General features: G+C 41.3%; 1 protein-coding gene across 9 annotated transcripts in view; it reads left to right on the forward strand.

The window, feature by feature from the left end:
• Positions 1 to 7,273: 7,273 nt before the first annotated feature.
• SCMH1 (Scm polycomb group protein homolog 1) overlaps positions 7,274 to 27,532 on the forward strand; it is a 217,333-nt gene continuing 197,074 nt past the window's right edge. For 8 of the 9 annotated variants that reach the window (XR_015555782.1, XM_087446160.1, XM_087446171.1 and 5 more), the window contains exons 1-2: positions 7,274 to 7,373; positions 25,649 to 25,755. The gene's annotated coding sequence lies outside the window, so the exon portion shown is untranslated. The remainder of the gene's footprint in view (positions 7,374 to 25,648; positions 25,756 to 27,532) is intronic. The other variant, XM_087446162.1, reaches the window with a different exon arrangement.

Below are 27,532 nucleotides of genomic sequence, written 5' to 3' on the forward strand. Positions count from 1 at the left end.
AGAGTCTAAACGAACCTGCCCTTGACCATCATTTAAGGAGAACTGGAGTGGTCCTTTGGTTGTCCAGCATCATCCCCCTAAACACCGGCCTGTGTTTTGGAGGTGCTGAGCAGTGGTACTGAGCCCACCTCCAGCTCCACCAGTAGGCTCTGTTATCCCATCCTCCTCATTGCTTCTAGGAGGTTCAGGGTTCTGGTGAATCAGATCAGAAAATTTCCAACCATTATTCTGATCCCAAACTTAGTATACAGACGAAATCTGTTCAACGGCCAATTTAATGATTTTAAGCAGCCCTGAAGCAGAAAAGGTGTCACAAAAGACCAACAAGCAGAAGAAGACGTGGAAGGGAAAACACCCAAATCAAGAAGGAGGCTAAGAGCCTGTATGTGTTTCAGCGTGCCCTCCCCACCTCCCCCACTTTCTTTAAGCACCAGAAGCCATTTTTCCATTTCCCTCACCAACTCTCCCTGGGGCTCACTGTCCACTCACCAATATGGTAAAAGTGAAATACTGTTCCCTCGGTTGTTAGTCCTGGAATAATCGCTCCTTCTTGCTGTCCCTTATGGAGGGCTCTGCCAGGTTTATTCCTTAATGTAATATGTAAAACAGCAGATCTGGGGTTTGTTAGCATCTTTTCTTTAAAAAAATTTACATCCCGACTGATTTGCCTGTTTCCTTCCCTCTCCATTGCCTCTGTACTTCTTGGCTTCCTCCCACCTGTGACCCTTTCCTAGGATCTGGTCATAGCCCAAATCCACTCTCCATCTGCCTCTTGGTTTTTAAACCCCTTTCATGTCCTTTTTAAAAATTCAAACATAAAACAATTAATAAAATCTCTGATGTGCTGTGCCCTGGGACACTAGGTGGAATAAAGATGAAGTCCTATCCTCAAGGAAACTACAGTCCAACTTAAGATGCTACATTGTGATACATTTCATACCTAGATATTTACCAAGTGACAACACAGAGGAGGAAGCAATTAATTCTTGAGAAATGTCAGAGAAGTTTTGAGCTGGATCTAAAAAAGAAGCAGGGATCCAAAAGACAATATGTATACTGTTTATCTTTTCATAATTTTATTGATTTATTTATTTTTCCCCCAAAGCCCCAGTAGACAGTTGTATGTCATAGCTGCACATCCTTCCAGTTGCTGTATGTGGGACGCAGCCTCAGCATGGCCGGAGAAGCGGTGCGTCGGTGTGCGCCCGGGATCCGAACCCGGGCCGCCAGCAGCGGAGCGTGCGCACTTAACCACTAAGCCATGGGGCCGGCCCATATCTTTTCAGCAAGCATGTAGGAATATCTCCTTCATATGAAGCCTTGTCTGAGGCATTGGAGCTACAGATATGAACAGTTAGTTTCCTGATCTCAAGAAGCTTTCAGCCTAGGAAAGGAGTTTAAAAATGTACCCTAGGCCCAGTGGTCTAGTGGTTAAGTTCAGCGCGCTCTGCTTTGGTGGCCCGAGTTTGGTTCCTGGGCATAGACCTACACCACTCAACTGTCAGTAGCTATGCTGTGGTGGCAGCTCACATACTAAAAGAGGAAGATTGGCAGTGGATGTTAGCTAGGGTGAATCTTCCTCAGCAAAAAAAAAAAAGTACCCTAAAAAAGGCAATACAATGCGTATCGTGCCATGGAGAGAGTTACAGAAGAAACTGCCAGGGGAGTTCATAGAGAAATGCTTAAGAGAACATTTCTCACTGGGTGTAGTAGGCAGAATTCTTAGAGGGCCCCCAAGATTCCCGGCCACTGTTGTGCATGTCCCGCATGACCCCTGGGACAGTGAATATAATGACTTTTACTCCCATGATTAGGTTAGGTTACATGGCACAGTTGCCCTTAAGTAGGGAGATTATCTGGGCGGACTTGACCTGATTACAAGTCTTTTAAAAGCTGGGAGTTTTTTCTCAACAGGTTGAAGAAGGAGAAATCAGAGAGATTCGCAGAGGAAGCAAGACGTGATGTGAGAGATGTTCTGTGTTGATGAGACGGAGGAGGCCACGTGACAAGGACCTGAGAGTGGTCCCCTAATTGACAGCTAGCGAGACAATGGGGATCTCAGTTCTATAACCATAGAACAACGAATTCTGCCAAGAAGGTGAAGGAGCTTGGAGCAGACCTTTTCCTAGTCAAGCCTCCAGATAGGAAGGCAGCTGGCCAACACTTTGATTTCAGCCATATGATGCCCTGAGCAGGGAACCCAGCCACAGCATGCCAGGCTTCTGACCAACAGAACTGTGAGCTAATCAGTGGGTGGTGTTTTAAACTGCTAGATTTGTGATAACTTGTTATGAAGCAATAACCACTTAAAACACGGTCCTCTCATTAGCTGTTTACATACTAGTTACCCCATCTGTGGGTTCCTTGGATTCAGGCTGTATCAAATTATCCTTGTAACCTTAGGACTATTCATAAGACAGGTACTCCCTAAAATTCCACAGAATGAATGTTTAAATGAGACACAGGGAAGCAGATGATCTGCACATGGATGCAGATCAACATCTGGATACACTCTGCCCATTCTCTCCTCCCAAAGACTGGGAGACTGATCCACAGACTAAAGCTCAGACAAAAGGAAGAGGCTCCCCTTCAGTCCAGCACTCCAAGGCCTATTCCAGAGGCAAAGCAAGCAAACCAGCCCCAGGAGCCTCAACTGCTGCCCCAGTCTTGTGGGGATAGGTTCTTTCCCCAAACTTGGCCTAGATGGGCTTCCTTTCCAGGAGCATTGTTCACAGGGGCATCATTAATGAGGAATCTCTGTGTGACCTGAGAGTTGCCATGTTTACATGATGCCCACACCCACACCACAGCCATGTCAGCCGGGGTCTCAGGATTTATATTTCACCATAACGCCTTAGCTGTAGGTGAAAGCCAAATACATTTTCAACTAGGCAAAATAGAAGTAAAAGAGTTCTTGAACCTCATTTATTCATTTCTTATGAAACATTTTATGATGTTGTTGCTTTTAATATGAAACAAAAAGGAATAACACAATGAACATTCGTGTACCCTCTACCTTGCTTACAAATAGTTAAAATTCCCTGGGTACTCCTCCCTGATGGCATTCCCATCCCCAGATCCCTAGAGATGACCATCCCCTGAATTTGATGTTTATAGTCTCCATGCATATCTTTTACTACATGTGTATATGTATCCCTAAACACAATTGGTATGGTTTTGCTTATTTTTAAACTTTAAGTGGTATCATAGCACTTATCCTTTTTTGTTCAATGTTGTTTCTAAGGTATTTTCATGTTATTACATGTAGCTCTAGATCAGGGGTTGGCAAATTTTTCTGTAAATGGCCAGAGAGTAAATATTGTAGGCTTGGCAGGTCATAAGGTCCAGGTTAGCACTAGAGCAGCCGTAGAAAGCCTGGCTGGGTTCTAATAAACCTATATTTTCATACAAGTTACACATGTCAGGAAATTTTATCCTTATTTTGATTTTTTTCAACCATTTACAAATGTAAAAACCATTCCTAGCTCCTGGGCCATACATAAACAGTCAGGCCAGATTTGGCCCAAGGACCATTGTTTGTCAATCCTGCTCTAGATTATTCATTTTTATTGCTATCAAGTGTTCTATTGTATATTCATTCATTTAAAAAATATTTACTAAATATCTACAGGTTCAAGAAATTCAGTAGGTACTGTTGTAGATCAGACCCTGATCCTGCTCTTAAGAAATTTACTGTGTAAGTGGGCAAGATAGGACATGTTAACCAATAATGAGGTAGAAAGTGACAGAGGCCCTAAGAGAGGTTTGTATGGCCTGCCACGAGAGCTAACAGGAGTGGAGGCAGGAGAGCTCAGTTCACAGTGCAACAGTGGTTGAGAAAGTGGGCTGTGGAGCGGGCTGCCTGCATTCCTCTTTTGGCTCCACCATTTACCAGCTCTGGACAAGTTACTTGGACAAGTTACTTTACCTCCCTGTGCCTCAGTTTTCTCATCTGTAAAATGCAGACCATCATCATCCTTACTGCATAGGTTTGTTGTGGAAATTAAATTGTCACAAGAATTTAATAAGATAGTACCTATAAAGCCCTAGAAGAGCGCCCAGTTCATAGTAAGTATTATATAAATGTTGGTTCTTATTATTCAAGCTGGCAGATCATGGAAGGCTTTGTGAAGGCAGTATTAGATCAGAGTGTTAAAAGATGGGTAGGATTTGGACATACAGAAATGGAGAGGAAGAAAGAAGATAGAACAGTATATAGAAAAGCCCAAAGTAACAAAGGTCATATGCAGAAAAGGACAGCAGAGGACAAATGTAGAAAACTCTAAGTGAATCAAAGGGTAAGTAAAGGAGAAGAGAGAGAAATAAATTAGAAAGGAAGCTTGTGGACAGATCACAGAAAGCCTTGAATGCAAAGCTAAGGAGTTTGGACTTCGTCCTGTAGGTACTGAGGACTTACTAGGTTTTACAAACTGGGGAGTGACGTGATGCTTCCAGGATCTGGCAGCTGTGGGAGGCAAGTTTGAGAGAAGAGAGTCAAGAGTTAGGTGACAACTCCAATAGTCCAGGGACTGAGGCCTCGACTCGGGAAAAGGCAGTGAGAGGGGAAACTGACTGGATGCAGTTGCCTAATGACAACAAGACAAGTGGCACCTGACAACCAGAAACTTAAGAAACCATCATGAGATACGCAAAAGCAAAGCATTCTGGGGCCATTTGTTAAGGTGGAATATAATCCACTCCTCAATAGCCCAAGACGATTTCTTAATAATAAAGTCTGGGACTGCTACCGATTCATGTTCACAATGAATCAAGAAAACACTAAATTTATTTCTGTATGGCTAGGAAAGCCATAAAGATGGCTAGGAAGTTTATAATATACCTTTAAAAGATTTTCATCTAATATGGATAGTTTTTTTTTTTTAATGATAAAGGAGCAGACTCTCAGCACTCTGGGAGAACTTCTGACAAGCAGCTTTCCAGTGAGTGGAGGTTTTGACATAATTGTTTCCCCTCTCACTGCCTAAAGAGCCCTAGAAGTACGTGAAGGATACGTTGGGCTGTGTGGCTTTGAGGACCCTCTGTCAGGATTCCCATGCCCACTCACGCTATTATCAAAAACCTCATCCCTTCCTCTCATCTGCCTCCCTGACTTGATTGCTTCTCTGCAAATGGGCAACGAGGAGAGGTAACAGTGTGCTGGGGTCAGAAAGAGCAGCAGCATCCACAGCAATCATGAGCAAACACCTCACTACATAGGGCGGAGTGGAAATAAAGGAATAAAACACTCACTCTGGTGCTTGCTTGTCAGGTGGTGAGGCGATACCAAATTAGGAATAAAAAGACCAGAGTCATCCGGGTCCTAGCTCTGTTGCTTACCAGCCCTGCACTTTCCTGTTCCTATCCGCCTGCCTGGAATGCCTGTGCCCTGTGAACTCATCCCTCAAGGCCTGGCTTGGGTCTCAAAGCTCTTTCTGAAATGCAAATCTGATTAAGTCACTTCCCTACTTAAAACTTCAATAGCTTCTTATTGCCAATAGCAGGAATGCATAAACCTTTAGTCTCAGGACCTCTTTTCCACTCTTAAAAATTATTGAGGACATTGAAGAGCTTTTTATATGTGCAGTTTGTTACTTCTATCAATATTTACCATATTAGAAATTAAAACTGAGAAATTTCTACAATTTTATTAATTCATTTAAAAATTACAATAAACCTATTACATGTTAACATAAACACATTTTTAATGAAAAACCACTATATTTTCTAAAACAAAATGTCAGTGAGAAGAGTGGTGTCTTACATTTGTGCAAATCTCTTTAACACCTGGCTTAAGACAGCTGGATTCTACAATCTGTTTCTGCATTTAATCTGTTGCAATATCATATGTGCCATATTCTGTGGGAAGCTTCATTGTACACTTGTGAGAGAATGAGAGCAAAAAAAGCAAATCACATTTAGCATTATTATGAAAATAATTTTGAGCTCACTGACCCCTGAAAGGATCTCAGCGACACCCAGGGGTCCCAAGACCACACTATAAAAACCATGGGCCTACAGAATAAATTCTAAGCTAGACATACAAGGACATTCAATGTCATTCTAGACATACAAAGACCTCCTTCCATGTTCTGGCTGCCTTTCCCTGTCTAACTTAAGCAGCAGCGTCACCATATCCATATGGCTCCCATACTCCAGCCACACCACTCACACCAGCCAGCCATACGGTATCGTGTCTTTATGCCTTTGCATACAGCCTTCCCTCTGCGCGAAATTAGCTTCCCCCTTGCAGACTCTTTCGAGAGTCAACTTGAACATGTTTGACTCTGGGGTGCCTCCTTTGACCCCCGCTAACGTAGCTGACCACTCCCTGCAGGCAGAGCACAGGCTTTGAAGTAGATAGGCTGGAGATTAATCTCCACTCATTTACTGGCTGGGTGACCTTGAACAAACAGCTTCACCTCCCTGAGCTTCAATTTCCCCGCTGCTAAAACAGGGCTAATCCGAGGCGGATGTGGCGGTTAACCAGAGGAGCGTAGCAGAGAGCACTAATGGGCACTGAAAGAACGACCCTGTGTTCAGTCTCGGGCACACAGAAGGGCTCAGCGCGTACCTGCTGAATGGATGAACCAAGGAAGGGACCGCGGCAGCCTATACTTACTGAGCATTTACCTACGAGGTCTCCGCACTATTTCGTGGGCTTTCCAAGCATTAATTTATTTTATCCTCACGCCAACCCTCCGGATTAAGTGATATCACGTTAGAGACGAGGGCCCTGGGGTGGAGATGTGAGGGAACTCGGTCAAGGTCATCCATCCGCCAGCGCCGTTACAGGTCAGGGGGCAGGGCAGGGATTCCGGCCCCGGGAGCGCCCGCTCTCCGCCCGAGGTGGCGCCCCGCGTCAGCCGGCCCGTGGGGCCGAGACCTGGCCGCTCTTGGGTCCGCCATCGCCCCCACGGGCCCACGCGCGGCCTCGGAGCGGGCGACCTGCGGCAGCGGGATTCGAACCCGAGTCCCCGAGGCCTCTCCCGACCTCAGTTTACCCCTCCGCCAGACGCGGCGCGGGGGGACGGTCCGGGCGCGGATGGGGGCCCCCGGGGCGGAAGGCTCGGCGGCGCCCGCCCCGCCTCCCGCGCGGGCCCAACGGCCGAGGCGCGCGCCACCTCGCGGCGGGAGGCGTGGGGGCGGGGCTGAGGAGCCTTCGCCCCGCCCCTTCCCCCGCCCCCGCCCCCCCGCCCCCGCCTCCCTGCCGCCGCCGCCGCCCGGGTCGAGCCCCCCGCCGCCCGCCCGCGCGCCCGCTGTTCGCGGAGCCGCCCCCGCCCGCCCCCTTCGCGCGTCCTCCCTCGCTCCCTGCGCAGCGGAAACATGGCGGAGGGAAGGGAGTGAGCCGCCCCGAGCCGCCGCTGCGCCCGCAGGTAAGCGCCTGGGCGGCCGCCTCCGCTCGCCGGGAAAGCCCGCGCCCTGAGGGGCCTGGGCCACCAGGGGCCGCCCCGGGCGAGAGGGCGGCGGCGGACCTGCCCGGCCGCTCCCCCGCCCCCCGGGGCCCGGCTGCCTGGCCGTCTGTCGGAGCTGGTCGGCCTGTCTGTGGTCCGAACGTGGCCGCAGCCCTTCCCCGCCGTGTCAGCCCGGCCCGGAGCCCCGGCGGCTCCTTCTGCATCCGCGGCCGGGCCGGCGGGGCCCAGCGTCCAGCCGGCGGCCCTGACGCGTTCGGGGCGCCCCGGGGGCCCCGGCGCGGGAAAGCCAAGGGCAGGGGGACCTTTGGAGGTTCAGCCTCGCGGGGTGGTCGGGGCGGGGGTCGCTCTGTCCAAGCCTGCGGGGCGGGGCTGGGGTCGGCCGGGGAGGGTTGGCTGGGCGCCGAGGGCTGGGAGTCAGAGTGGCTGTCAGTCTGCTCGGACGCGAGAGCCGAGAGATGCCTGTGGTCCTCGCCAGCCGGCTGGGCATGGCCGGCGCGAGGGTCGGGGGTGGGGGGCTCTGAGCTGTCAGCAGCAGCCCTCTGGCTGGCACCAGCGGCGAGAGCTGCCCTGGGACAACTCACGTGTGCCGCCGGGAACGGGCGGGGAGAGCAGGTTTCAAACCTCAGACCGGGGCGGGAGCCTCTGGGCACCGAGGTGAGCCAGCGGCCAGGAGGGCTGGACACGTGGGCACAGCTGGGGGCCAGCCCCGGGAGGAATGCAAAGGAGTTTCCAGGAGATAGGTAAACCCCAGAACATCTACAGACTGGAAGGGAATTTAAAAGTCATCTAGGGTCGCTTTCTCCCATCCTGTAATAACGTAGCTCTGAAAATCCCGAATTCTACCCTAATAATTTGACCGACCTGTTTGCACACCTCTCCCAGTGATGGGAAACTAATCTCTTCCCAAGGAAACCCATTCTGTTCCTGAACAGGTCTGGTTTTTGAGAGATACTTTTTTGAAAGTTGAAAGAAACAGCTGCCTCCCATTTTTCCTCATTCTTTTCCCTTATGGATGCCCGTTAAGATATCTGAAGATAGTAATCATGTCCCCGGAGTCTTGTCTTCTATTCACTAACTAATTCCAGTTCCTCAGCATATGCTGTGGTTCTCTGATCCCTTCTCTGAATGAGCTGGCGTTTGCCCACATCCCCTTTAAAGAGAGCTTCTTAAAGTGAGTGAGAAGACAAAACCTATTAAGTTTCTCCAAGAAGCTCCTTGGCCCCAAGGATTGACCGGCTTAAATAAGAAGTAATCTATTCTCTTCCTCATTTCTGGGCTGTGTTTTGAACTTAAAAAAAACAAAAGGGGGGAGGACATCTAGTACTGTTTGTTCAGACGAACTAAAAGAGATCCTATTTTGTGGAAATTTTTGGGTTTGTCCTTATTTTTTTAAAGGTCTGTAAACAGTTTATCAAGTAAGCTAATGTATATCAAAGTGTTGCAATGCACCATGCAAATAGAAGAGCTTTTCATTTTACTCTGAAAAAGGATTGAGACCTAGTTTGATGCCAAACTGCAATTTAATATTTAATTGGAGAGGGAAATGCTTTATTACATTGAACTCTTTGCTCTATTTCTAACTGCCAGCAGAAGGCCCATAATTACTGTGAAAAAGAACATTTTTTTGTTGCTGACTTACCAGCATTATTTTTTACTTGCTTTTTCATCACTTAGCCTTGGTATGTGGGGTTAAGTTTTTAAAACGGGTCTTTTACCAACATCCTAAACGCCTGCCTAAGCAACCTTACAGGTTAGTCATTTTTTAAGCCCAGCAGAGATTTGATGGCCTTGTAGATAAAATGCCAAGCTCTCGTATCTGGGACCCTGTTCAAATTCTAAGCAAAGTTTCACTGTTTTTATAACATAGGCAAGCACATACCAGCAGTCAGAATTGGTTCTTTATCTTTGTTCTTATGTCTTCATTTTTTAAGCTTGTCAGTGGTTTTGAAGTTTGTGGTGCACATTGTCAAGTTTTGATTTCTGGTATGTTTGTGCAAATGCCATTTCCCTTTTATGTAATTTGAGTAAAAATTTGTATAGTACCATTCTATACAGAACTGTATAGACCCAGGAAAGGCTCTAGTTCCTTCCCTTCAAAGGACTTTGAGTTAATGGTAGGAAAACTCTGAGAAAGAACTGGTGTGAATAACCCACTGAAAATTTAAACTCAACATGTTCTAACCTTTTCTCTACCCTTATGTGTCTACTATGTGTAAGGCAGTATGCTATTTACTGTGTTTAGCTGGGTATACCAAGATGAATAAGATACATTTCTAAGTCTTGTCGAGCTGGTAAATTAGATCCTAAAATAGGTCATCTCAGAATAAAAGGTAAGAGCTATGCATATGATGCTGTGGTTGCTCCAAGGTGAGGTCGCTTAGACTAGCCTAGGACTTGATGGAAGGCTTTGGGAAGAGATGACACCTGACCCAAATCTTAAATGGTAAGTAAGGGTAAGTCAGGCAAAGATGAGTAAAAAGTGTGCTTCAAACAGAGAAAACAGCTTGAGGAAAGGTATCAATGTGAGAAAAGGAATGGCTTGCTTAGAGAACCACAAGCAGTTTGAGACTGCTAAGAATATAACAATGAAAACTTAAGTGGTAGGTTGTGAGGCTGGGAAATATAGGCAGAGGCCATGTCACGGTAGACCTGGTATGCGTAAGTATCTTGAAATTAATTCAGTGGGTGATTTTTTTTAATTAGTAAAAGGTTTTTGACAGACAAGATTGATTAACATTTTTAAAATGTGGTCATAGGGAGAAGGGGAAAGGGATGAAGTAGGGAGAGTTTGTGAGGCTTTATGATTGACTCGATGTGCAGATGACAGGGTGAGGAGTCCAGCGTGATGCTCAGGTTTCTGGTTTGGGTAACTAGTGAGATGGCAGTGACATTAACTGAGACAGGAAACACTGGACGATGAGTTCGGTTTTGGACTTGAAGATTTTGCAGTTTCTTGAGTTAGATCAATGAGCGAATGTGGTAGAAGTAAGCTAGAAAAAAAGGAGGTTGTGGTCAGAAAGTGGAATATTGGAGTTAAATTGTCTGCTGTGGAGCTGTTCTAGATGGCAGCTCGTCTCTGTGTGGGTAGCTGAAGTACAGCAGAGGTGACAGTCAGTGAAGCCGAGTATGACAAGGAACTGTGAGGCTGTTGTATTGAATGAGTCTTCTGTGTGGTTCGTGATGTGATTTAGGATGCTAGGATGTGGGGAAGAAAGGAAATTGTGACCCAGGTGCAGTGAATTAGGGGATTAATCGGGAGAGTGGTAGATGACAGATGAGGAGGAAGGATAGAGAGTGATATAGCCATATGGTGTAAACCTCAAAGGAGGAAGAGTTTTTAACCACAAGAGTGGAAAAGTAATGGTTTTTGACTTTTCCTTCCTGGAAGTGGGATTCTGATCTCTTCATCTTTATTCAGAACTCATATTAATCATTCTGTTTGCTCTGAAGAGTGTTCTTAGTTTTGGAAAGTAGGAGAGCAGATCCTTTCTGCTAATACTTAATGACAAAGGCACTGGAGGTTTTCCCCCTGATGATTAGTGGGTGGATAGGAAACAATCAGATAAAGTAATGAGGATATACGCATGGTTTCTGGGAAGAGTTTAGTGGGAAGAGCCTAGGCTTTGGGTTAGAAAGACCAAGATTCAAATCTAGGCTCTGTCACTTACTAGCCTTAGGACTATAAGCAAATTGTTTAACCTCTGTGACTTTCAGTGTCTTTATCTGTAAAAAATAAATTCCTACTTCATAGGGTGTCACAAAGATTACATGACATGATGTCTGTATGTAAAAACACAAGAAAAGCAATTGGCACTTCATAGATACATACATGCAAAGTAAATGTTAATTCTCTTCCAACTCCCTTTAAGGGACTTAAGCTCTGCTGGCAGAAATGAAAGTTTTTCATGCTTACCCAAATTATAAGACAATAAGTACACTAAGGGAGGTAAAAGCAAAGTGATAGAGGAGTTCGGAGGAGGGAGTGATGGCTCATTTCTCAACATTTGGAAACAAGGTTAGGCTTCATACTCAAGGTGAATTTCATTTGGGCCTTGGAGAACAAATTTCAATAGAGTAAATAGTTTAGGTGGAGATACAAAATGGGGAAAGTGTAGGATATGTTTGTTAAAAGTTGATAGTTGCCATAGGTTTGAGTATTGTATTTGTGTAAGTCAGTAGTGAGAGATGTGGCTAGAGAGATGGGCTGGGGCCATAGCATTAAAGATCTGAAACTATGGAGTTTGGACTTGATTCTAGGTATATTAAGGAGCCATAGATTGTACATCCTCTCTCCCTACTTAGTTTCCTATCTGTAAAATTTATAGGCATTAATTCAGAAACATTGGATCTATGTTCGAAGTAAACCAAGTAAGAAATTCACATTCGAAAATAAATTCCTATGTAGGCCAATTTTAGGTTAAAAAAATAACTACTAAGATTTGTTTTATAGTTGTAGTTTAATCTTTGCAATAACCTTGTTCGGTAGATAGGCTTAGTGGAGTTAGGAAACATACAAGATCTCACTAGTAGAAAGTGACTCTGACTTCAAATTCTGTCTTTTTTATACTACCATACTGATTTAGATTTGAAAAGAAGCCTGGATTCCTCAGTGTCACTAAATATTAATTGTACAACCCAGGGCTGGTCACTTAGCCTCTCTGATCCTCAGTTCCCTCATTTATAAAATGAGAGAAGGTATAGGTGTAAGGTTTAACTAATATGGTACTGTGTGTAAAGCACTTTACATAATGTCAGTTAAATACTAGATACTCAAATTTGCCCCCGTCAAATCCTTAAATGAGAGAATTTAACCAAACCATTGCCAAGGCATTAGCGCCAACTCCCTAGCCACCAGGGAACTGCTGGAACTAATTTTTATTTTGATAACCTTGTGTCCATATAAACCCAGCAAGTCTTATCATCTGTTATCTTTGTCCCAGCCCCTCCAATCATCAGTCTTCTTCTGTACTGTTATTCCTGTGCCGACTTGGCTTCCTCTTCCTCTCTCCCAGCCCTACTTGTTTGCTCCCTCTCAAACCTTTCCACTTATTCTCTGAAATTCCTGTTTCCTACACTGTCGACCATTTTACTGGATGTTTTTTGTGTCTTCTGGCCTTAAATGGAAGCCGGGCTCTCTCCTGAGTCGTGGAGAGCAACATCACTTGCTCTGTAGCCCTTTTAAATGGGTGCAGCTCATTCTCCCATACCACTCCTACGCAAAAGAAGAAAGATAAGGATGACTAGTTTTTTATGCACCACTATTTCCAAAGTGTTACTTCTCTATCTTCTTAAAATCCCTGTGCTCTCTGGCATAAGGGCTATACCACTCTGTATCGTTTAGGAGCTTGCACACATCTTCCACCTCAATTTCTGTCCTCATTCTGAGTGACTTCAGTATTCACATGGGTGATTGTTTCTCCAACACATTGGCCTCTTCAACTCAAGAGATCATCTTTTTAGCTAATCAATCCCCATAGTCACACAATGGACCTTGTTATCACTCAGAGATGGCCCGCCTCTGAATTTATGAATGAAAACACGCAGCTTCGTTCAAAATTTCTCCTTCTACCTGACCTTTGACTATCCCTGCTAGATCTGTTCTTTAACCTCATCAAGGCCTATCCTCACTTCCTTCCCTATCCAGCTTAATTTTCCTAGTCTACCACTTACTTCATTCACTCTCTTGCCATTATTCTCTATTCCTTTGCTCCATTGTCCTTCTGTTCCTGTCTGGGCAAAATCCCAAACTAACCTCTCTCTTCTTGCCCATACTAGCTCTACTGAGCCCTGCTGGAAAAAAATCACACAGTTACATGGATTGCTGCCGTTGGGCCTTCAATACGTAGTCATCTCTTTGTCCTATTCTCCATGAGGTCTTAAGTCAAACCTGTTCCTTAAAACTATACCTAAATTTTCCTGCTTTTTCCTCCTGCCCAAGGCTAAGTCTCTGACCCCCATCTTCACTGCCTTCTTTGTCTTTCTAGCTCTTTCTCTTTTCTGGCTCCTTTTCTTTTTTATTTAAATCTTCTTAGAAGTCTCCCATCTTGAAATAAATCTTATAAATAAAATCTTAAGCCCACATTTCCCTCTAGGCACCACCTAGTCTCCTGCCTACCTTTTACTCAAACTTGTTGAGTTATATACATTTGATATATAAACTTCCTCATTCTCACTTCTTCATTGCTTTCTTGTTTTGGTCTCCATCACTTAATAATAATAAGCTTCAGTTTCCTCATCTGAAGATGGGAATGATAATAGTACCTATTAGGTACTGTAGTACCTTAAGATTTTTGTGAGTTTTTTTAAGTAAGGTAATCTATATCAAAGAGCTCTTCACAGTGTCCAGCACATTGTAGGAATGCTGTATATGTTCCATTCATATATGTTACTTTTATTATTATTGCCACTTATTTAATCCTCAAAATACTCATGAGGAAATAGTAGTCTCCTTATTTTACAAATAAAGGAAACTGAGATTTTAAGTTTTAGAAACTTGCCCAAATTGCACGGTAAGTGGCGATCCCTGAAACTGCTCTGATCAGGGTCACCAGTCTTCTCCTTGTTGCTAACACCAGGAGAGGCCGGCAACTTTCAGACCTGAGCAGCAGCGTTTCACATTCATGATTATTCCCTCTTCCTCAAAACACTTTTTCCTTCGGCTTTGGTGCACTTCAGTGTGTTGGTTCCTCCTTAGCCACTTTATCTCAAGTGGTCTTTGGATGACACCTTTCCTTCTCTTGCCTGTCTTTAATCCTAGGCCTCTTCTCTGCATTCCCTTGGCAATCTCATCTGCTCACTCGGCTTCCAGTAACATCTATATACTCATGACTCAGATTTCTCTCTATAGCCAAGATATCTCCTCTGAGTGTTAGACCTGTATATTTAGCTACCTACAGTCAGCTACACAAACAGCTCTGTGTCATATCTACTTCAAAGTCAATATGTCCCAAACTTTTCCTGCCCCTCCTCCTTTGTTTAAGAAAATTTCTCTTCCTGAAGAGTGCTCTGGTTTAGAAAAATTTATGCTTATCTGATAAATAGTTATTGTTGATCAGTCAAATAGATGAATAAGACATAGTCCTTTCTCTCAGGGAGCTCACTGTTTATGAGGGGGAAGATAACATGCATACCTCACTAACTCTTAGAGGTAATACAAAGTTAAATGCTACATAACTGTATAAACATTCCAGAAATTCAGAGGTGGAGGGAGAGGTCACTGACTTCTGGAGTGGTGGTAAAGGTCTCCAAGTTCTTTGCTTAAGGAAAGCTCAACGTATGTACTTCAGGAATAGAGGCTGAGGTGGAAAGGATGAGAATTTGGGAACAGAGTTGCTTTTGGAAAGATAAGAGTGAAAATTTGTCCTTTCTCCTAGATCCTTGGAATATTACAAACTCTATTAAAAGAAAAGTTTTTATAGAAGAGATCAATTCTAATTGCTCCTTGGCAGAAAATATCATCTGTTCAGTTATCAGCAGTTTATTGGAGCATTCTATTGAGCATATACTCTGCATTAGACACTTGGAAGATAGAGATAAATAGGAAATATTTGGTATTGTGCAGGCATTCGTAGCCTACCAGGGGAGACAAAAATGATAATTATATTACAAAGTAGTAAGTGCTGTAGTTGTGGTAGGTGTGGTATGGTAGGATATCTATATATCTGCTACGGGCTAAATTGTGTGTCCCCACCCCCACCCAATTCATATGTTGAAATCCTAACCTTCAGTACTTTAGAATGTGACTATATTTGGAGACAGGGCCTTTAAAGAGGTAATTAAAGTAAAATGAGGTCATATGGATGGGCCCCAATCCAATGTGACTGGTGTCATGTTATAAGAAGAAGAGATTAGGACACAGATACAAAGGAAAGACCATGTGAAAACAGAGGGAGAAGACTGCCTTCTATATAAGCCAAGGAGAGAGGCCTCAGAAGGAATCAACCCTGATGACACTTTGATCTTGGACTTCTAACGATCTTGGACTTCTAACCTCTAGAACTGTGAGGAAATAAATTTCTGTTGTTTAAGCCATACAGTCCGTGTTTTTGTTATGGCAGCTGAGCAGACAAATACAGTATCCATCACAGAAGAGTTTGTATCCCATTCTGCTTGGGAATTGCAGGGATGGTGTAAGTGGCATTGGGAAGATGGGAAGGTGAGGAAGGATAGATAATTACAGTTGCATATTATTAAGGATGTCTCACACATTTTCCTATTTAATTTGAAACATGTAATAACCCTAAGTAGGATGCCAGATCATTATAAACTCTATTTACTGATAAGGAAGTGAGGTGCAGATGAATTAAATGATGTGCCCACTGTTAAACAGCTAGTAAATATCAGAACAACAACTCAAAACCAGGTCGTCTTACTACAGATTTTGTGCTTTGTCCAGAATGACTCATTGCCTCCTATGACCTCCTTTTAAAGACCCTGTGCTGCCTGAACCTCCTGCTGGTTTTGCTGCAAGTTATCATATACTAATTTCCTTAAATTTTAAAGCATATAAAGGCTGCTGCGTTATTTTTTCCCTCTGTATTTACTATAAATATTACAATTGTTAGCTTTTAAAATTAAAGCATATACATATTGTATATTCATTTTAATCGTTATGTCTGTTGCTCATTGGCATATTATAGGCACATTTCCAAGTGTTTTCTTATTTATTATAATTGCTTTACACTCCTGTTTATGTAGACTTTCCTCTGGGGCATTCAAACATGATGAAAATAAAGGTTATTTTAGTCATTATGTGCTGTAAAGTATAATAGAAAGCATGAGAGCCAGTGTACTTGTTCTTGGAGATATTTAAAAAGAGAGCAGACAACCGTTGTATTAGATGATTTGGAATTTTAGACTTACAACCTGACTTTTTGGTGCTCTGTCGTATCTCCAGTTGCTTCAAGGGACTGCCAGAAAGTCTCCAAACCAGATTAAATTTATTTCTTTAAAAATAAATGAATTTTTAAATGAATTTGGGAGTATAAGTTTATAAAACCTAATTAGGCATAGAGGGTCACAATTCCAAGTTAAGGGAATATAGGATCTTAAAAACATTGTCTAATTTCTTTATGTATGTTTTTTCAGTTTTTCTTTCATTCATTCAACAAATGTTTATTAATGTGTACTAACTGCCAGACACTGTGCTATGTACAGTGACAAAGATGAATGTCATAATTTTAAAAATGCAAAGACAAACCACAGAGTTAAAAGATATATTTGTGGTACATATAACAGCCAAATATTACTATCTGTAATAACAAAGGAGTCCTACAAATAGATTAGAAAAAGACAAATCAATAGAAAAATGACAAGGCATGAAAGAGGCGACCTAAATGTTTGTTAGGCGTTCGCCAGTAATCAAGTAAAGGCAAATTAAAGCTCTAATGATATGTCATTTCACACCTATTAGATTGACAAAAATTAGGTCTGATAATACCAAATATTGGTTAGGATGTGGAGTTAAGGAAACTCTTGGACACTATTGTTGGGAATAGAAATTGTGCATCCATAGTGAAGAACAATTTGGCGATATCTATTAAAACCAAATGCACATAACCTGCAATCCAGCAATTCCACTTCTAGGTAAATACCCTTTAGAAACTCTCCAATGTGTGCCTAAAGAGACATACTAAAATATTCATGAAACATTATTTTAAAATTATTCAAACTAGTCTAAGTGTCTTTCAATAAAAGAATGAAAATATTGTGGTATGTTTGCCTAATGGAATTCCATACAATAATGAAAATGAATGAACTAGATCTGTATAGTAACTTGGGTGAATCTCACAAATAAAATGTTGAGTGAATAATGCAAATGGCAGAACACAGTTATATAAAGTTTAATATGCATGTATTATTTAGGGAAGCATACTTATGTAATAAATATTTAAAGAAATGCACAGTAATGATAAATATCAAAGTAAGGATAGTAGGCATCACTGAAGGGTAGAGTGGGGAGAAAAGACCAGAAATAATGCTGGAAAGAGCACACAGGGGGCTTAAATTGCGTTGGTAGATATTTTTGAACTGGGTTGTGGATATATGGGTGTCCATTCATTATTCTTTAGACCTTTTGTAAATCTGAAATATTCATTATATATGTATTTTTAAAGAATAGTAGCATATAGTCCTTGTTATGAGTGTAATGCAGGGAGGGAGGCAGTAGCAGAAATATAGAGATGTTATTAGGATGAATCATGTAAAATTGCTGTTTTTGTAGGTCTAAAATGGTCTCATATAGGCAATTTCCAACGGCTGAACCTCATTCAATCTAATGTAACAAGTGTTCTCCTTGAAATATATTCAAAGTACTGTGAGAACACAAGGGGCAGGAACAACTTACTCCTGAGGCAGAAGGAAGGAGATAATCTTTGGAAAGGCTCCAGAGAGAGAGAATCACATTTAAACTGGATCTTAAGGATTGAGAAGGAATTCTCCAGATAGAGAGTGAGAAGAAGAAAAAGAAGCCCTTCCAGATAGACACAATAAAGTTGCCTTGAATGGATGGAATCTCCCAGGTGGAGTATATGGAGGTCAAAGAAATGCAGTAGAGGAAGAGACTAAGGATGAAAATAACAATAACAGCAAATATCTGTATAGCATTTACTATGCATTTTTATATATGTATAAACTCATGTAATCCTCCCAGATGGGGAAACAGGCACATAAAAGTTAAGTAACCTGTCCAAGGTCAAAGGGCTAGCAAGTGGTGGAATCAGGATTTGAACTCTGGAAATCTAGGTCTAGAGTCGATAACCAGTAAGCTATACTCTGAATCACTACGCAGGGAAAATCAGGAGAAAATGGTGTTTTGAATGCCAAGGGAACAACAATAAGTTTGAAAAAGAGGAATAGTCAGCAATGTGAAAGGCCCTCGGGAGATAAGGTAGGAATACTACAAAGAGACCATTGGATATTAAAAAAAAAAAAAAATCATTGTGCTCTAAGATACAGTAAGGTACTAAGGTACCAAGATAATAGAGATATAGATATCTCAGAATAGTAGTGATTCAATGTACCAGTTCTGTGGGCAGTGATTATAATTCCATTTAATTATGAAGAAGATAGAGTCAGGGAGACTATTCAAAATAGATCCTTTCTGTATTTAAATATTTGATATGTCAACACAATTGAAAGAATTTTCATCCTCTGCTGTCTATATCATAGTTTCTATAAAATGCTAACTAGGATTAATATTGACAGTTTTATTTATTCTTCTATATCTTTTGGTTTTAATAAAGATAGAACTTAAGCTGTTGTTAATTTAGTGCATTTTCAGAATTGGATGATATTCTACAGGTCAGTAAGTAGTTCAGTCTCCAATATCTCATAGACAAGAAGGTGAAAGAGACCTTTTTTTTTTTTTTTGATGAGGCAGATTAGCCCTGAGCTAACAGCTGCTGCCACTCCTCCTTTTGCCGAGGAAGACCAACCCCGAGCTAACGACTGTGCTCATCTTCCTCTATTGCATATGTGGGACACCTGCCACAGCATGGCTTGATAAGCGGTACCTAGGTCTGCACCCAGGATCCGAACCTGTGAACCCCTGGCTGCCAGAGCAGAGCGTGTGAACTCAACCACTACGCCACTGGGCCTGCCCCTGAAAGAGATAACGTGAAAAGCATGATATGTGAAAAGAATTATGGCTTGGTGGTTAGCAGTCCCAGTTCAAGTCCCAATCTGCCACTCACTGGCTCTGTGATTTATCTACTGAAGATACAAAGATGAGAATAAGATCTAGTTCCTTTCCTCAGTGAGCTGACTATCCAGATGATAGTTGGGATAAAAGGTTATTATAATTTTGCCTTGTGGTCTTCTCCTCCAAAACCTATAACTCTGGTCTAATCATGAGAAAAACATCAGACAAATCCCAGTTGAGGGATATTCTACAAATATGATCGGTATTCCTCAAAACTACCCAAGTCATCAAGCAGGGAAAGTATGAGCAACTGTCAGCCAAGAAGAGCCTAAAGAGATATGACGACTAAATGTACTATGTTATTCTGGATGGGGTACTGGAACAGAAAAAGGATATTAGGTAAAAACTAAGGAAGTCTCAATGAAGTGTGGACTTTAGTTAATAATGTATCAATATTGGTTCATTAATTGTAACAAATGTATCATCCTAATGCAAGATGTTGATAATAGGGGAAACTGTGTGCAGCGTGTATGGGAACTCTGAACTGTCTTTGCAGATTTTCTGTAAATCTAAAAATTGTTCTAAAATAAAAGCTTATTTTTTAAAAGTTATAATAAAATTAAAATAACTTTATATACTATTTCTTTGGGATTTGATTAAAACATATTTATTCATAAAATGTTCCCAATTTGGTTGACTCGTTTGATGGGACCAACAAGCTGCAGTCTTTTAATAGATTCATCAAAATGTATGCCAGGTGGATGTCATATAAACTTTTTCCACCTCAGTGTCATATACATGTAGAAGACAAAAATATGCCAAGTGCTAATCAACAGGGAGGACTTAGACAAATGTAAAAAATTCTTACGACATAATATTGCTTGTTAATTAAAAATACAGTGTGATTATTTGGAAGGATTGTGACTAAGTCCCCACATTGGCTTGTGAACAAAATGATTCAATTCACATAGGAATGTTATTTTATTAGCACTTTCTAGTGTCACACAAAGCTGTATGACACTAGAAAGTGCTAATACGTATTACTATATATGAGTGTGAATTGGATAGTTATTTTTTCTACAAATGCTCTATAAGATTAGTATGATTCTCAGAGTGAGATAAATTTAGAAGTCCTGGATTTAGTTTTAAGAAAAAACTTTTTGAGAAATAATCACAGAGTTTATAGTTCTCCTACTAAGTATATCTTCATCATTAGTTATAGTTGTACGTACATTTAAAGGAAGCCACTCACAGAAATCTGTCTTCAAGGATATATTTTGTAAATAATTATTTAATGACCCTAGATGTCCTCTCTCGATAGAAAGCTTAGAAAATATTCCTAAACAAATACCAGTAGAGCTAGCCATTCTCTTGCTTCTTTATTGCTCCAGAACTCTCCAACTCCGACTATTACTCTCCAAACTCCCCAACTCATAACCCTCAGATTTCCACAACACTTCCAACTTAGCTACTTAAGGAATAAACAAAGATTGGTTGTTTGGGCTGAATTGCTATTAACTGCCTTAACAATAAATAGATTTCTTTTATGCTGACCTTGACACTTAGGTGTCAAAGTTGTCTTCTTGAGTACTGCTAGTTGAATTTGGTAAAATGTTAAGTAATGTTTTTGTTGATTTCTTCATTCTCAACACTAACAATTTTCTTCTAATATGTTAAATCCCCTAATGATGGCATTTAAATAAACCATTAGACTGAAAAGAGAAATGTCAATTCAGGCAATTTACTCATTTGCTTGTGTTTTTGATTATTAGTTATTAATGAAAACCTATATTTAGGTGCCTGATACAGTAAATGTTTATATAGTAAGTGCTCAATACATGTTAGTTAAATACAAATTTGAATTAATGGACTGTTTTCATTATACCCAATTTTTTCTTTTGTGTGCTTCTTTACCTTATATGAAGAAGGAACTGCGTTTTACACTGACCGTATTTTGGAAATAGCATTGTTGTCTGATGGATAGAGGTTTAAATCCCATACCTCCCACCCCTCATCTACCAAAAAGTTCCTTAGCTTATTCCATTGATCAGACAGGTTCTGCAGTCCCTGATCTATTTGTGGGTCTTGCATTTTCTACAAATTAAAGAATATAAGATCCTGGGCCGGCCCCGTGGCTTAGCCGTTAAGTGCACTCGCTCAGCTACTGGCAGCCCGGGCTCAGGTCCGGGCGCGCACCTACGCACCGCTTGTCTGGCCATGCTGAGGCCGTATCCCACATACGGCAACTAGAAGGATGTGCAACTATGACATACAACTATCTGCTGGGGCTTTGGGGGAAAAAAAGGAGGAGGATTGGCAATAGATGTTAGTGCAGAGCCGGTCTTCCTCAGCAAAAAAGAGGAGGATTAGCACGGATGTTAGCTCAGGGCTGATCTGCCTCACAAAAAAAAAAAAAAAAAAAAAAAAGAATATAAGATCCTGGAAGGCAAGGCAATGTCTTCAACTTTTAGTGCCCACCATATACAATGGTGGATTTTGGTACAGTGGTGGGTTCATAGTATGTTCTAAATAAATATTGTTATAGTGTCCTTCTTCTGTATTACTGGGAAGTAACAACTGCCATTTCATAGAGTATGGGAAGACACAACCAGACTTTTGTTGAATGTTAAACTTCAGCCTAAACTAGTATTTCCCCACTTGGCCTGATCATCCGGAACACTTATTAAGAAATAACAGACACCCTGACCTGGAGATTCTGTTTCAGTAGATTTAGGGTAGTGCCCGTGGTGATCCTTTTTTAAATATTGGTAGTGTATTAACACTTTTTGGTTGTAAAGGGCAGAAACCCAACATAAATGGATTGTGGCCAAAAAAAAAGAAAAAAGAGAAATATATTGGCTCACTTAATTTGAAATAGGGCCTGAGGAAGGAAGATATTAATAATCTGTTCCTTGCTTGTAGATTGTATCCCAGTTTTACCAAGCAAGGAATGCATAACAAAGGTGCTTGGGCGGACCCAGGGGAATTAAGGGTCTTTTACAGGACCTGCCTGAAAGGCAGGACCCGCAGTTTCAGGTCCTGCCTTTCTGCCTTTGCTTAAACCATTTTTAGCCCTGGGTAGTTTTCAGACTCAGCAAGACTCCTGTGCAGGCTCTGAGCAGAATGAACGTTTTTTAGAAAAGCCATATTTTCTTCCCAGTGCTTTCAGATTGACCAGTTTAACTGGGGACTGATATTCTTCAATAGACACTGGTATGACCTTACAGGTCATTGACTATTTTGAGTATCTCCCTTATTTCATATTAAGCAGTTTCTTTTTTATAGGAATTAATCGAAGGCCGTCTGTATAGCCGGTACACATTACATCCTGCATTTTCCCTACCACGTCTCTTTTTGCAGTGTACCTTAGTAGTGGTGAGCCTGGTACAAAACAGACCACAGTTTGATCAGTTTTCTCCTACCACATAAGGATGGACAGCCTCTCAGCATGAGATAGAGGTCTGCACTGTTCTGTTCCCAGCCTTGATCCAGTCAATTCTACGTTTTAGGGACTCATTTATAAACCGCCCCTTCTCCCCCATACCAGTTTGTGTATCATAAGAATTCTTTTGGTTGCAAGCGATAGAAACCAACTCTGGTTAACTTTGTCTACAGCGGTGATTCCCAAACCTTGCTGATTATCAGAAACACCTGGAGAGGTTTTAAATTAAAAATCCCATGTATAAAAAAAAAAAAAATCTATTGAGTTAAGATCTCCAAGGGAATGGAACTCAGGAATTAGTATTTTTTTTTTTATAATTTTATTTATTTATTTTTTTTCCCCCAAAGCCCCAGTAGATAGTTGTATGTCATAGCTGCACATCCTTCTAGTTGCTGTATGTGGGACGCGGCCTCAGCATGGCCGGAGAAGCGGTGCATCGGTGCGCGCCCAGGATCCGAACCCAGGCCGCCAGCAGTGGAGCACGCGCACTTAACTGCTAAGCAACGGGGCTGGCCCAGGAATTAGTATTTTTTAAAAGCTCTCTAGGGCCAGCCCCAGTGGCCTAGTGGTTAAGTTTGGCCTGCTCTGCTCCAGAGGCCTGGGTTCACTTCCTGGGCATGGACCTAGACTACTCATCTGTCAGTGGCCATGCTGTGGCAGCGGCTCACATACAAAAAGAGCAAAAAAGAGAAAGATTGGCAATAGATGTTATCTCAGGGCTAATCTTCCTCAGCAAAAAAATAAATAAAAGCTCTCTAGGTGATTCTGATGCTTGCCCATTGTTGCCTATTTTGCCACCTCCTAATTCATCTGTTTGCCCACACCTAAAAACTGGCACTCATTTCTGAAATGACTTTTTCTTCATTTTCAGTTCATTGGTTATACCCATTAGGACTAGATCCTAAACATCTAACGAATCTTTCCACCCCTGTCTGTCATAACCTCCTTTATTCTAGCCTAGGCCACCATAGTTCTTTTGGACTATTGTGTTCACACCTAAATGGTTTTCATGCTTCTACTGCTCTGCCCCACCCCACCACCAATGCAGTCGCCACAGATCATATCGTCTCTTTGCCTAAAATCCTTCAGTGACTTCCCCATTGCACTGAAAATGCAAACAGTATTTTCCCTTATGGTCTACATGATATGGAGCCTACTTTCTTAACCAATCTCATGTGATGCCACCATCCCCCAGCTAAACTCCAGTCACACTGGCTCCCTTTTTGTTCCTTAAATATATGAACCTCTTTCCTGTCTCTGAAACTTTGTACATGCTGTTCCCTCTGCCTGGGAAGGTCTTCCCCTGAATCTTGGTTAGTTCTTTCTCAGCTTAGAAATCACCTCCCCATAGAGGCCTCCCTGACTGCCCTTCCACAGTCACTGTTTATTTCTGTTTTAGCACTTAATCACAAAATGTAATTATTTATTTATTTGTTTATTTGTTTACAAGTTCCATGGGGGCAAGGATCTTGCCAGTCTTATACTTAACATCTATCATAGTGCCTGGCGTATAATGGCGTTCATTAAATATTTGTTAAATGAATGAATGAATCTGCATTACTACCGTCCTGGTCCAAGCTTCTCTCCTCTCTCCCCTGAATTACTACAGTTGCATCCTAACTACTCTGCCTATAACTACTCTGGCTCCCCTTTAACTCATTTTCCTTGTTGCTTTTAAGGGTAATTTTTTTTAAATTTGAAGTCTGATAATTATACTATACTTAAATTCTTCACATGCTTCCTGTTGATCTTAATGTAGCTTATAGAACATTTAAAAATAATTATTTTTTAATTGTAGTAAAATATACATAACGTAAAATTTACCACATTAACTATTTTTAAGTGTATAATTCAGTGGCATTAAGTATATTCATGTTGTTGTGCAACCATCACCACCATTCATCTCCAGAACTTTTTTCATCTTGCAAAACTGAAACTCTGTACCAATTAGACAATAAACCCCCATTACTCCCTCCCTTCAGCCCCTGGCAACCACCATTCTACTTGCTGTCTCTGTGACAGACTACATATTTTGACTACTCCAGGTACCTCATTTGAGTGGAAATCATACAGTATTTGCCCTTTTGTGATTGGCTTATTTCACTTAGCATAATTTCTTCAAGATTCATTCATGTTGTTGCTTATAGAACTTCTAATGACCTACCCCGTCTACCCTTTACCTGCTTGTCACTTTCGTCTTTTTTTTCTGTGCCTCAGTCACACTTCCTTTTTTTCTATTCTGTGGGCTCTTCTTGCCCCATCCCTCCTCACAGTTTTTTCTCAAGCATGTTCCCTCTGCCTAGAATGCTCTTTCCCCTTCCTTGCCTGATCAATTTCTACTCATTCTTTAGATTTCGACTAAGATATCACTTCTTCAGGGAATCCTTCCTTCATCTATTTAATCTCTCTGTTAGATGATTTCATAGTACCATGTGACTTTCCTTTGTAGTACTTATTAGTTTTAAATGAAGCATCTGTTTATATTTTTTGATTGGTTAATGTCTGTGATGATGGCAGGGACCATGTCTTATATTCAGTATTGTATCCCCAGCACCTAGTATATAGTAGGTATTTCAGTAAATAATGTTACACATATAATAAATAATATTAAAATTTTTTGACTTAATAAATTTAGGTCTAAAAATTGATGGCTTAAGGTCTTTCTCTCTAAAAATCTATTACCATATCTGAGTCTTCCTTGACTACTTTAGCCTGTAGAGATCTCTCTTTTCTGTGAACTTAAAAATTGTTATTCATTGTTTGCCAGATGCTTAATTAACATTTACACAAGTAATCCTTATATCATCTGAAATTTTCTGTTTTTTCATATTATTTGTGTTCTGTATTTGCCAGTTGGTCGTCCCCCTCTAAACAACCACTAGAGTTATTTTTCTAACTTTCTGAATTACAAATCTGATCACCTGTGGAACCTCTAGGGCAGTGCTTTTTAAACTATATGTGTTGAAGGAGCAGTATTTTTCATTCCTCTTAGAGTAATAATTTTATAAATACGATAAAAATGAATTATTATAAAGATGAAACTTTTAAAATCTAGGTATAAACGTCAAAATTTTATTAGATTCACCAACATAAAATTATTGTTAAATTGTAATGCAAAGTTTCTAAGTGCTTACTCTCAATTTCTGTATTTAGTGCGAACTGGTAACAGCAATGAGGACTGCACGGATGAGGACTGCACTTTGAGTACTAGCACTGTCTTAGGTCTCTATGAAGGAGGACACTAGGAAGGGGCTGTCAAGGTGAGGCCGAATGGATAGATTCTGCTTCTTTGCTCCCTTTCTACCAGATAAGCTCTGTAGTTATTATTGTTGTGTTTTGCATAAAAATTTGTTTGAAGGTAGTTCTTTGACTAACAAAGAACTGACAGTCTCTAGTCTGCAGAATATATTCCTGGATATTTATCTGATTCTAACCTAGTTTTCTAGTTTAGTCGCTGCTTCCTGCCGTATGTCCTATGCTTGAATGTATGTGTCATTTTCTACAGGACATCATACAAGCGTTTTCACTACTTATTACTTTTCTGCTTCCCTTTGCTTACTTAGAATTTCCTGAACTTCCTTCTTTGTCTGAAATAAGATGCATTCTCCAAATTCTGGTTCAAAAGTCACCTCCTCTGTAAGCCTTTTTAAATTCCTTTAGACAAAATTGATCTCCACTTTTAACATACCTTTAATAACTACATATTATATTCTTTTTATAATGTATTTGCTTATCTGTCTCCACATCTAAATTAACATAGTTCAAGTCCTGTCCATCCTTATATCCCTAGCCCAGGGACTGGCACACTGAGTATTCAATAAATATTGATTGGGTAAATTGGGAAAGTCATCAATATTTGGTACGTATCTCAGACATAGAAGCTTTTTATTTGGTCTTGGACAAGCTGTATGATTTTCTCCTCCCTAGGGGACCTATCCCTGGATGTTGAGTATGATGAACATAATAAAGGCTGAAATATGTGTCTTAGAAAATACAAGTAATGAGCCTCCTACCCAGATGTCATGTGTGGACCTACATTGAAGCTCTGTGTGCGCTGTGTATGAGGTATACGGAGAAGGAGGTTAAAACTGAATTAGCCTTGAAATTGGTTTGATTGAAAAATTTGGAATCTGATTCTTTAAATAGCACCCTTGTTTTGTTTTATCTTAATTGAATTTGTCTGTTCTTGCGGTTTTATAAGTGATCTCTTAGTGGTAAGAGAGACTGGCCTATGGAAAAAGTATAAGATTTGGAGTCACATGACATAGATATTCTAATCCTAGATGCGGTGATTACTAGCTGTGTAGCCTTTACCAGTCATTTAAACTCTCTCAGTCTTGTTTTCTTCATTGGTAATGCAGGGATACTAATATTTGCCCTCTGTACCTCACAAGTGTGTGAGGCCCGAATGAAGAGAGAATATGAAAGTGCAGGTAAACCCCAGAAAGTGTACAACGAAACATATGCTCTTCACTACCAGCTCCTTGACTTCAGAGAAGTTAAATTCTTTTTTTTGTGTGTGTGTGAGGAAGATCAGCCCTGAGCTAACATCCATGCCAATCCTCCTCTTTTTGCTGAGGAAGACCGGCCCGGGGCTAACATCCGTGCGCATCTTCCTCTACTTTATATGGGACGCCACCACAACATGGCCTGACAAGCAGTGCATCGGTGCGCACCCAGGATCCGAACCCGGGCTGCCAGCAGTGGAGCATGCACACTTAACCGCTACGCCACGGGGCCGGCCCAGAGAAGTTAAATTCTTGTACCTCAGCTTATTCCCCTGTAAAATGGGAATAATAATACTAGGTTTATTGTGAGGATTAAGTTATTCGTAGAAAGTATCTAGCAGATTGACTTGGGTATTTGATTATCAATCAATTTACATTTGCTTTAGCATTATGCGTATTCCCAGTCCTACCTTCCCCTGAAATAGGATTGAATAATAATGATAAGAAATGACAATAAGTGGAGATTAATTATTTATTTACTAAATGCTAGTGTATGCTTAATTCTATGTTAGTTGTTGTTGGGAAAATG

This window comes from Ceratotherium simum, chromosome 22 (assembly GCF_057802395.1).
Source record: "Ceratotherium simum simum isolate JZ-2026a chromosome 22, ASM5780239v1, whole genome shotgun sequence".
NCBI lineage: Eukaryota > Metazoa > Chordata > Mammalia > Perissodactyla > Rhinocerotidae > Ceratotherium > Ceratotherium simum.